The 9,693-nt window shown below is 41.4% G+C and overlaps 1 long non-coding RNA gene across 1 annotated transcript; it reads left to right on the forward strand.

Moving 5' to 3' along the window:
- The first annotated feature begins 251 nt into the window (after nt 1-251).
- On the forward strand, nt 252-7,418 carry LOC118496382. Its single transcript, XR_004898957.1, has 4 exons — nt 252-490; nt 541-690; nt 6,887-6,895; nt 7,408-7,418. It is a non-coding gene; the product is annotated as an uncharacterized LOC118496382 (long non-coding RNA).
- The last annotated feature ends 2,275 nt before the right edge of the window (nt 7,419-9,693 follow it).

Consider the following 9,693-nt stretch of genomic DNA (forward strand, 5'->3'; position numbering starts at 1 on the left):
TTGACAGCCATAATATTTAGTTATTTACACTGTGTTCTGCCGTTATCTAATGATAGAGTATTTGATGCTATCCTGTGTTCCATGCCGTCAGGCTATCTCCTCCTCCTGCGCTCTGTAGCGGACAATGTGACGGTGAGACAGCGGCGATTAAATATTAAGATCAATACTTGAAAATATTACGAGTAATCGTTATTCCCACATGTACTTTCTGCAGTCTGACTTCAGTTCACCACCTCACCATCTGCGTCGCTGTTACGGCCTCCATTTAAAGGAACAAACCAAGGCTCAAAAGGGATTGGAGGATGCAACATATAAAAAGGATGCCAGACACAAGGTTAACAATTAACCAACAAGCTTTATATGCAAAAATATTCCCAAAAGTAGCAAACTAAGAGAAACAAAAGGGACTGGAGACCCCGGCCAAAAAGAACAAAAGATGGGAAGACGCTGGACCAACCTCGCAGTGAGCCGTCACTCCCCGTGTCTCCCCGTGTCTCCCCGTGTCTCTCCGTGTCTCCCCCTAAATTACCTTAAAAAAAGTAAACTAATCCTAGAACAAACAAAAGAGACAAATAACAGAACTACCGGTAATCTCCAGCCCAAACTAACACAATAAACTAAAATAACAAAACTCCAACACCTAAATGTGCATGGAGTTTGGGAAAACAAACCTGCTTGTGGAGAAAAAAGGTAAGGAGGAAACTCCTTCCTAGTGTGCTGCTGGTGTGCTCTCCATGTGCCCCTGTCCCTTTACTCTCTTGCTCTCTTGCGGACGCTTTGCTGCTTGCTCCTGCCTCTGCTTGCATATTTCTGCTGATAATCTTGCTTTTCCTCTGTGATAAACTATGAGCAGTGGCTCTTGGATACTTAAATCATAATAAATCATTGGACTATAAATTTTTTGTAGACATAGTAGGCTATTGCCATATTTAAAAAAACATTCTGCGTGAGCGTGGCCTACCAATAGCTCAAGCCTGTCCTACAGTGCCTGGAAACATGGTACTTAGCTAAAGCTAATTAGCAGCAAGATGCCTCCCTTCTCCGTGGATGACTACTACAAACTCCTTCAGAAGATTGCAGTTCTAGAAACCAAAATTCACCAGTTAGAAGTAAACGTGGAAGTGAAGGGACCATGTGGGAATGACACTACTCTACCATGGACCCAAAACAATGGACAAAAGCATGCTAACCCACGGCTAATTAGCACCAACAAGACTACAAAGAAACAAGAGGGCTGTGGAACGGGTAATAAATCAACAAGTGGCAGTCCTCCCTGGAAATCTTTTGGTGCAAAGCCCAAGAGTAAATCATCTTCCTGGGAAATGGGAGGACAACTAACGGGCAGGGCACAGCGCCCTGAGATTTGTGATATGAACGGCTGGCCTGCATTATCATCCAGGCAGAGCGCCTCTTCAACCCTTGTACTCAGTAGGACACAGCCGTGGACAGCTGCAAAAAAATTAGCAACAAAATGCCTCCCCGACAACTGAGTGGGCAACTGGAAAACAGATTTGCTGCACTGCCGCAGGACCTTCATCTGATTACCTGGATTACGTCTCATCGTCACACAGCAGGGTAAGGACTGAGAGCAATTCAAAAAGTAAAAAGCTACAGGGAAAGCTAACGACTGGGCCTCAAACTCTGATTGTGGGTGACTCTGCTGTAAAAGATGTAAAAAGCAGTAAAAACACCAAAATACTCTGTTTTCCCAAAGACATGGTGTCTGACCTGGCCCAAAGAATCCCGGATATCATGGCAGCACACCCAACTGTGAAGAACATTATACTGCATGTAGGGTCACATGATGTTGTAAAGCAACAGTCTGAACGGCAGAAACGTGACTTTATGGATCTGCTGAACACAGTTAGCTCTCTAAAACCGGAGGTGTTTATCAGTGGCCCTCTACCGCCAGTCAGATGAGGAGCTGAGAGATTCAGCAGACTGTTGGCACTGAACAAATGGCTTCCAACTGCATGTACCGTCCATTCTCTGAAGTTCATTGAACATTTTAACATTTTCTCGGAACGCAGACATCTTTTTAAAGCACATGGACTTTTCCTTAACAAGCCAGGAGTGAAGCTGATCACCTCCAACCTACTTTACTTTCTGCGCCACACATCTGCTCCCTCAGTCAAGGACACGAGACAAGACAAATCTAAACAAGAGGAAGACATAACAAAGCACGACAGTGACCTACCACAGCCCCCACCTGTGCAGAGATTTGACCATGGGAGATACGAGAAATCTCAACCCCCTCTCTTCACCTATCCAACACTCTCCACTCACCCTTTCCCCTCCTTCCCCCATCCCCATGTTGGAGTTCAGTGGCAGGATGAGGCAGCTGGTGGATGCTGGAACCAAGTTTGCCCCCCTTCCTTCTCCCATCACTTGCCCCTGGCCAAAAGTGGAACCCCAGGCATCTCTGCCAGGATGGCAGCAAATTCCCTCTCCCCAGACTGATAAGGATGCTTGTGTACGAAATGCAACAAGCTTTAACTGATATATGCCGGGTCCAGGCTGCACGCCTAGTGGTACTCATGATTCTTTCCAAGACAAACAATTTATGTTGTGATAGGTAATAGAAAAATAATGGTGAATCCACTAAGTAAGAAGAAGCACTTAACTGCAAACTAAAAAAAATAAACAGATAATTCTTTTAACACGCTAACACTAGCCTTACTAAACGTTAGGTCTTTGACTGGAAAATCATTTTTAATCAATGATTTTATTATTAAGCACAATCTTAATTTTATGTTTTTAACTGAAACCTGGTTAGACCATAATAACGGTGCTGCTGTTCTCATTGAGTCAGCTCCCCCTAACTTCAGTTTTATGAGTGAGAATAGACTGAATAAGAAATGAGGTGGAGTTGCCATTTTGTTTAATGACTCATTCCAATGTACACAAATATCTTATGGAAATTTTACTTATTTTGAATATGTGGCTCTTAAGATAAGGTCCTCCCCTCGAGCTATATTTCTAAATATCTACAGGCCACCTAAATACTGTGCAACATTCTTTGATGACTTCACTGAACTGCTGTCTATAATATGTATTAACTTTGACTGTGTAATTATTGCTGGTGATTTCAACATTCATGTTGACAACCCCCAGGACAGAGGGACCAAAGAACTGTGTTGTGTTTTTGAGAACTATGGACTGACTCAGCATGTGACGGAGCCCACGCACAATAAGGGACACACTCTGGACTTGATTATCTCCAAGGGTCTAAACATTTCCAAGGTTGTGGTGACTGATGTTGCTCTCTCTGATCATTCCTGTGTTTTCTTTAATTGCACTATCTCTGTGCACAAAAGTGTTCAAACAAAGGTAATCGGTATATCACTGAAAACACCGGTGAAACATTCATTCAGCTTTACTCATCCACACCTGCCCTCTCTGGGGTCTCAGTCACTGAGCTTGTAGATCATTTTAATTGTAAAATTACAAATGTTATTGATACCATTGCTCCCACTACGGTCAAAGCTGTCTCTGGTAAGAAAAGATCTCCATGGAGAAATGTCTTACTGGTGAGAACAGAAAAAGAGAATGTCGAAAAGCTGAACGCAGGTGGTGAAAAACTAATCTCCATAATAATAATAATAGTCCATTATGAAATCTATAAAGAGAGACTTCGCATTTATAATTTGGAACTAAGGAATGCAAGGCGGTCCTTCTCTGACATTATTGATAAAAACAATAATAATTCACGTGCTTTGTTTGCTACTGTCGATAGGTTAACAAACCCTCCAGTACCAGTCGCATCTGAACTTTTATACACCAAGGCCTGCAATGAATTTTCCTCCTTTTCAAAGACAGAATTCAGAAAATTAGACAAACAGTCAGTGCCTTCATATCAAGTACAGGATATGTGTTGTCACAGTGTCCAGGCAAAACAAATTCCAATATGACACAATTTCATATGATCAACGATAAAAACTTGGAGGACATTATACAACATCTGAAAATCTCCTCCTGTTGTCTTGATATTATACCAACGGGCGTTTTCAAAAATGTTTCGAATTGTTTGGCTTCAGATCTTCAAAAGATTGTAAACACGTCTCTTCTCTCAGGTATCTTCCCACAGGCCCTGAAAACTGCAGTCATCAAGCCACTCCTAAAAAAGAACAATCTAGACATGTCACTAATGAACAACTATAGGCTGATATCAAACCTTCCATTTTTAAGTAAAGTCATAGAAAAAGCGTTTTTTCAACAACTCAACCTTTTCCTGTCACTGAACAGTTTTGATGCCTTCCAGTCGGGTTTTCGACCACACCACAGCACTGAGACGGCTCTTGTTAAAGTCTTTAATGACATCCACATAAACACAGATAGTGGCAAAATTTCAGTCCTAGTATTACTTGATCTCAGTGCTGCATTTGACACGGTCGACCATGACATATTACTAGACCGATTGGAAAACTGGGTTGGCCTTTCTGGCTCAGTACTAAACTGGTTTGAATCCTACTTAAAGAATAGGGACTACTTTGTGTCTATAGGTAATTATGCATCTGAGCATACAAATATGACATGCGGAGTTCCCCAAGGCTCCATTCTGGGGCCTCTTCTGTTTAATATCTACATGCTTCCACTGGCTCAGATTATGGAAAACAACAAAATAAGTTACCATAGTTATGCGGACAAGACACAAATTTACATAACCTTGTCGCCAGGGGACTATAGTCCAATACAAAAACTGACTAAGTTCATAGAACAAATTAACTACTGGATGTGCCAGAACTTTCTTAAATTTAATGAAGAAAAAACTAAGGTGGTTGTTTTTGGAGCAAAAGAGGAACGATTAAAAGTCAGCGCTCAGCTTCAAACGACAATGTTAAAAACAACAGACAATGCCAGAAATCTTGGTGTAGTCATGCACTCATCTGAATTTCAACAGCCACATTAATACAATTACAAAGTCAGCTTATTACCACCTTAAGAATATATCAAGGGTTAAAGGACTTATGTTTCAGCAGGATTTGGAAAAACTTGTCCATGCTTTTATCTTCAGTAGACTTGTAACGATGTCTTTACAGGTCTCCCTAAAAAATCACTCAGTTAGCTGCAGCTGATTCAGAACGCTGCTGCTCGAGTCCACACTAAGACCAAGAAAGTGGATCACATCACTCCAGTTCTGAAGTCTTTACACTGGCTTCCAGTGCCTCAAAGAATTGATTTCAAAATACTTTTGCTGGTTTATAAATCACTAAACATACATTTCTGATCTGCTAATACATTACGAACCACCCAGACCTCTCAAATCGTCTAGGACAGGTCTGCTTTATGTCCCCAGAGTCAGAACTAAACAGGGGGAAGCAGCGTTCAGTTTTGTGCTGCACATATCTGGAACAAACTCCCAGAAAACTGCAGGTCCGCCGCAACTCTCAGTTCTATCAAATCAAGGCTGAAGACCTTTCTTTTTGATGTTGCCTTTCTTTAAATCACTGTTAATTTATAAGTCCTCTGGGAGGCCAGGTTTGGAACCTGTGTTGCAACAGAAAAAGAGTTAAAGTATAAGTCCTCTGGGAGGCCCGAGTTGGAATCGGTTAACTTGTTAAGTCCTTTGGAAGGCCCAGTTTGGAACTGGTAAAGCCCTCTGGGAGGCCAGGTTTGGAACCTGAGTTGCAACAGAAAAAGAGTTAAAATATAAGTCCTCTGGGAGGCCCGAGTTGGACTTGGTTAACTTGTTAAGTCCTTTGTAAGGCCCAGTTGGGAAGTGGTTAAGTCCTGTGGGAGGCCAGGTTTGGAACCTGAGTTGCAACAGAAAAAGAGTTAAAACATAAGTCCTCTGGGAGGCCCGAGTTGGACTCGGTTAACTTGTTCTTATACTGCAGTGTAAATTTTATTCTCATCTTTTATCTGTTTTAAATTTTTTTAATCGTTTTTAACTGCTCTTTAATGTTTTAATTTTTTTTTATCGTTTTTAACTGCTCTTTAATGTTTTATGTAAAGCACTTTGAATTGCCCTGAAATGTGCTATACAAATAAAGCTGCCTTGCCTTCTTATCACCACCCGCTCACTACCTGAGCACTGATTACGCTCAGGTGTGCAACAGGCAGAGGGATGAGGGCAGAGAGAGAGAAAAAGACAGAGGGAGAAAACAAGACACACACACACACACACACACACACACACACACACACACACACACACACACACACACACACACACACACACACACACACCAGAGGCACATGTAACAGTCGCCAATTCCCATTGTCTCAAAAATGTGCGCATGGGTCAGAGTTTGCGTGGAGGACCGCACATTCTCCCATCAAGTTTGTTTTTTTATAAATCACAACCTTTGCGTGGGAAGTACGCACATTTTCACCCCCGTTTTGTGCATACGCCACGTTTATAAATGAGACCCCTGGTCTTTGATTCAGGGAATTCAGGGGTTATCACTGAGGGTGTCTCTTGATTTAGAAGTCAAGCCCACAGTCACAGCCTCCTCAGGTGAACACGGCAGACATCAGCTTTGAAATGTCACTGGTTTGCCTCAAATTGCTTCAGGCTTTGAATAATTATGATAATCCTCACTAGTGGAAGTTTTTTAGCACAAATATTCAGTGATTAATTATAATGGTCATGAGTGTTGAAAAGCAGGTCAACATGACCCTTAAAATGCTAATGTTTCTCACTGTATGTCTAAATGCTGGAATATTATTTCACCCTCAAAAAAGAGATCATCTTGCACGGTCGGTGTACTATTACATGGACACAGAAACACACACAGACATTCAGTTATTGCCTACTGAGACCAAAGCTGGATGTTTATCTGTGTTACCCAGAGGTGAGAGTCAATGGGGAGCAGCTTTTAGCAGCTACATGTGTAAGTGCCATGCTGTCCCTCGGCTACATCTGGGTAAAAGCACTGAAGAGAAAATGAGGGTGCAACCACTCTGGCTATTACGGAAGAGAAGTGCTACTGGTTACCATGATGAGGTCAAAAAAATAACCCCAGACTCACAGACAAATTTTTATATACAAAATGGACCACTGTTTTCTGCAAAAACACAAATTTAGATATATAGATGAACATGCATCAGCTGCACTAATCCATATATTTTATATTAAAATTGATCAAAAGATGATGTGTAATGCCTGACGTGACATTTGTGAGGATCATACAACGAATTAACGTCCAACTCTGCAGTTCCTCTCAGCTCTTTTTTTTGTGTCTTTGGTAGCGTCTTTCAGCTCATTGATTCCGCTCCTATTAATCCTGTTTTCAACTACAGCAAGCAGCTGTATTTGGGCAAAAAGCTCTGATACCTGCTACTTGCCCATCACCACAGGGCAGGTAGGTTCAAGTTGAGATTTTTCGAAGGTGTTGGTGGAGACCAAAATGGAACTAAAAGGAGAGTGAATATATTGGACTGACATTCATCAGGTGGCCAGAGACACAACTCCAATTGGATGCTTATGTTGCTCCATATCTGCTGTATGTGTATACAGGCAATTATTTGCTAACATGTTTGCCCTAACAACTTTATTTGGTGACATGTCAAATGTGCATAGTACATAGTTAATCTGCTCCCTAGTTGCCAAAAACGTAGCTATATACAGTATATATATATATATATATATATACACATATACACACACATATACATACACATATATATGTATATATATATACACACACATATACACACACATATACATACACATATATATATATATATATAGCTTTTATTTTATTTTTTTAAGTGCAAGGGTGGACAAGATAACCAAAAAGATCACACAATTACTATACAGAAATGCTTGCAAATATTTGTAAAGTGACAAGGGCAATGTGACAAAACTCATGGCAATTTATGCAAGATGCAGGAAAATGTCTAAGAGTGATGTTGGAGAAAAGTAAACCCTCAATAATGATGGAAAGAAACTTTGTCTGTCAATACCTCAAACCTTGGCCCTTAAAAATGGCCATTAGATGTAACCACCACCTCTGACAATCTCAACAAAAACCATCATGAGCTTCACTAAATTGATGTTTACTGCATGGCTATTTTTGTTGTTTCTTTCACTGCCTGTAAGATGGCAAGTGAGGATACAGCTTATGAGAACATGCGGCTTGTTGTGTAACTCTCAGTACTCAGCTATCCACAGGAACTGCCTGGTTCTTGATAGTGTGGCAGTGATTAGTAGATTAGTCTCCCCTGTGTTACCTCCAGGAGTTTAAGTATTGCATATGGAAGAAGTTCCTCTCAGCGTCCAGCCTTCTCCTCATCTGGATCCGTCCATGGCTCGGATTTTCCCCTCTAAGAGCTGCTGGCTGTGTTTGAACTTCACAACACAGAGACACACACAAAACACAAACTCACTCATTCACATACAGAGACCAACATGATAACAACATAGCCCTCACTACAAGGACTGCATAGCCTTCCTTGTGTTTATATAAAGATAAAACACAGAGCTGATTATGATTACCAAGGATTCTACTCTTTATAAACAACCCCCCCCCCAGGCAGAGAGCACGAGGATTCATATCATCATCAATAGCACAGCACATACCCCTAACACTAACTCCAAAGCACAGTAACCCCTGACGCTTTCTTAAAGTTTATAGCATAGCCTGTCTGCCTCTATACCTCTAGTTTGGGGTCTTTCGACAAGAATGAGACATAATTTTGCTTTGCTATCTCCATGTTAGCAATGCAGTCTGTGGGAACCACATTGCACATCTCGTTCATATTTATAAACGAGCCAGATACAATGCAGTCATTAGCTACCTGCAGGAGGCAGAAAACTAGCATCAGAATGGGTCCAGTACTCCCACACACACAGTTAAAATTGCCTCACTAACCTGAGCACTGTTCATTTATAATTCTGTGTTTCCATTAATAAAGAGGTCCTGTTCAATTGAGACTGTGTGACCTTGATTTTAATGCAAAACAAGTGTTTGGGTATCAATTTAAGTGCCCTGGGCATATTTGCATATTCACTTTTACGTAAGTGAACGTATGCATGTGTGCGTGTGCGTGTGCATGTGTGTATCAGTAGTGGTGGTTGTGTCACATGTGTGCTTGTGTGTTTATAGGTCCTCGGGTCCTCTTTTCAAAGTCTGGAGCTTTTCACACTCTGTTGTTGTTGTCTTGGAGCAAAGTCGCCACTCCTTCTCCATCCTCAACTTCTCCTCTCATCCCCCGAGGATGTCAGCCCCAGCTGGAGAGCCACAGATCAGGTTGAGCTATGAGAAATGCCCCCTGAGGAGCTGTGAGGTGGACCAGGGTTCAGCTGGGGCAAACACTACTAAATGCCCTGGGATGGCTCAGATCCGACAGGTTGGGTCAGAGGAGGGATGAAGTGTGTGTGTGTGTGTGTGTGTGTGTGTGTGTGTGTAATGTAGGTCACTTATGACAGACCAGATGGAAGAAGATTGATGTGTAAATATGAGGGAAAAGCCTGTTAGCGCTGTTATGATCTTAATATAAATTCCACAGGGTTATAATTTCAAAATCTTAATTTAATATAAAGTATTATATTCCTGCAAATTTACGAATAAATGTGTATGTCATTTCCCCCTACAGTTGATACCTCTTTAAGGGTATTTCAATAGGTAACAGAACAAGATTAGCATTAGGAGTAGTAGCACTGTGTAAGCAATCAATCAAGCCAGGGGTACATGTACCGTAATTCCTCAAATAAAAACCGGGGCCTTTATTTACCTGAACTGCAGA

This window comes from Sander lucioperca, chromosome 12 (assembly GCF_008315115.2).
Source record: "Sander lucioperca isolate FBNREF2018 chromosome 12, SLUC_FBN_1.2, whole genome shotgun sequence".
Classification (NCBI taxonomy): domain Eukaryota; kingdom Metazoa; phylum Chordata; class Actinopteri; order Perciformes; family Percidae; genus Sander; species Sander lucioperca.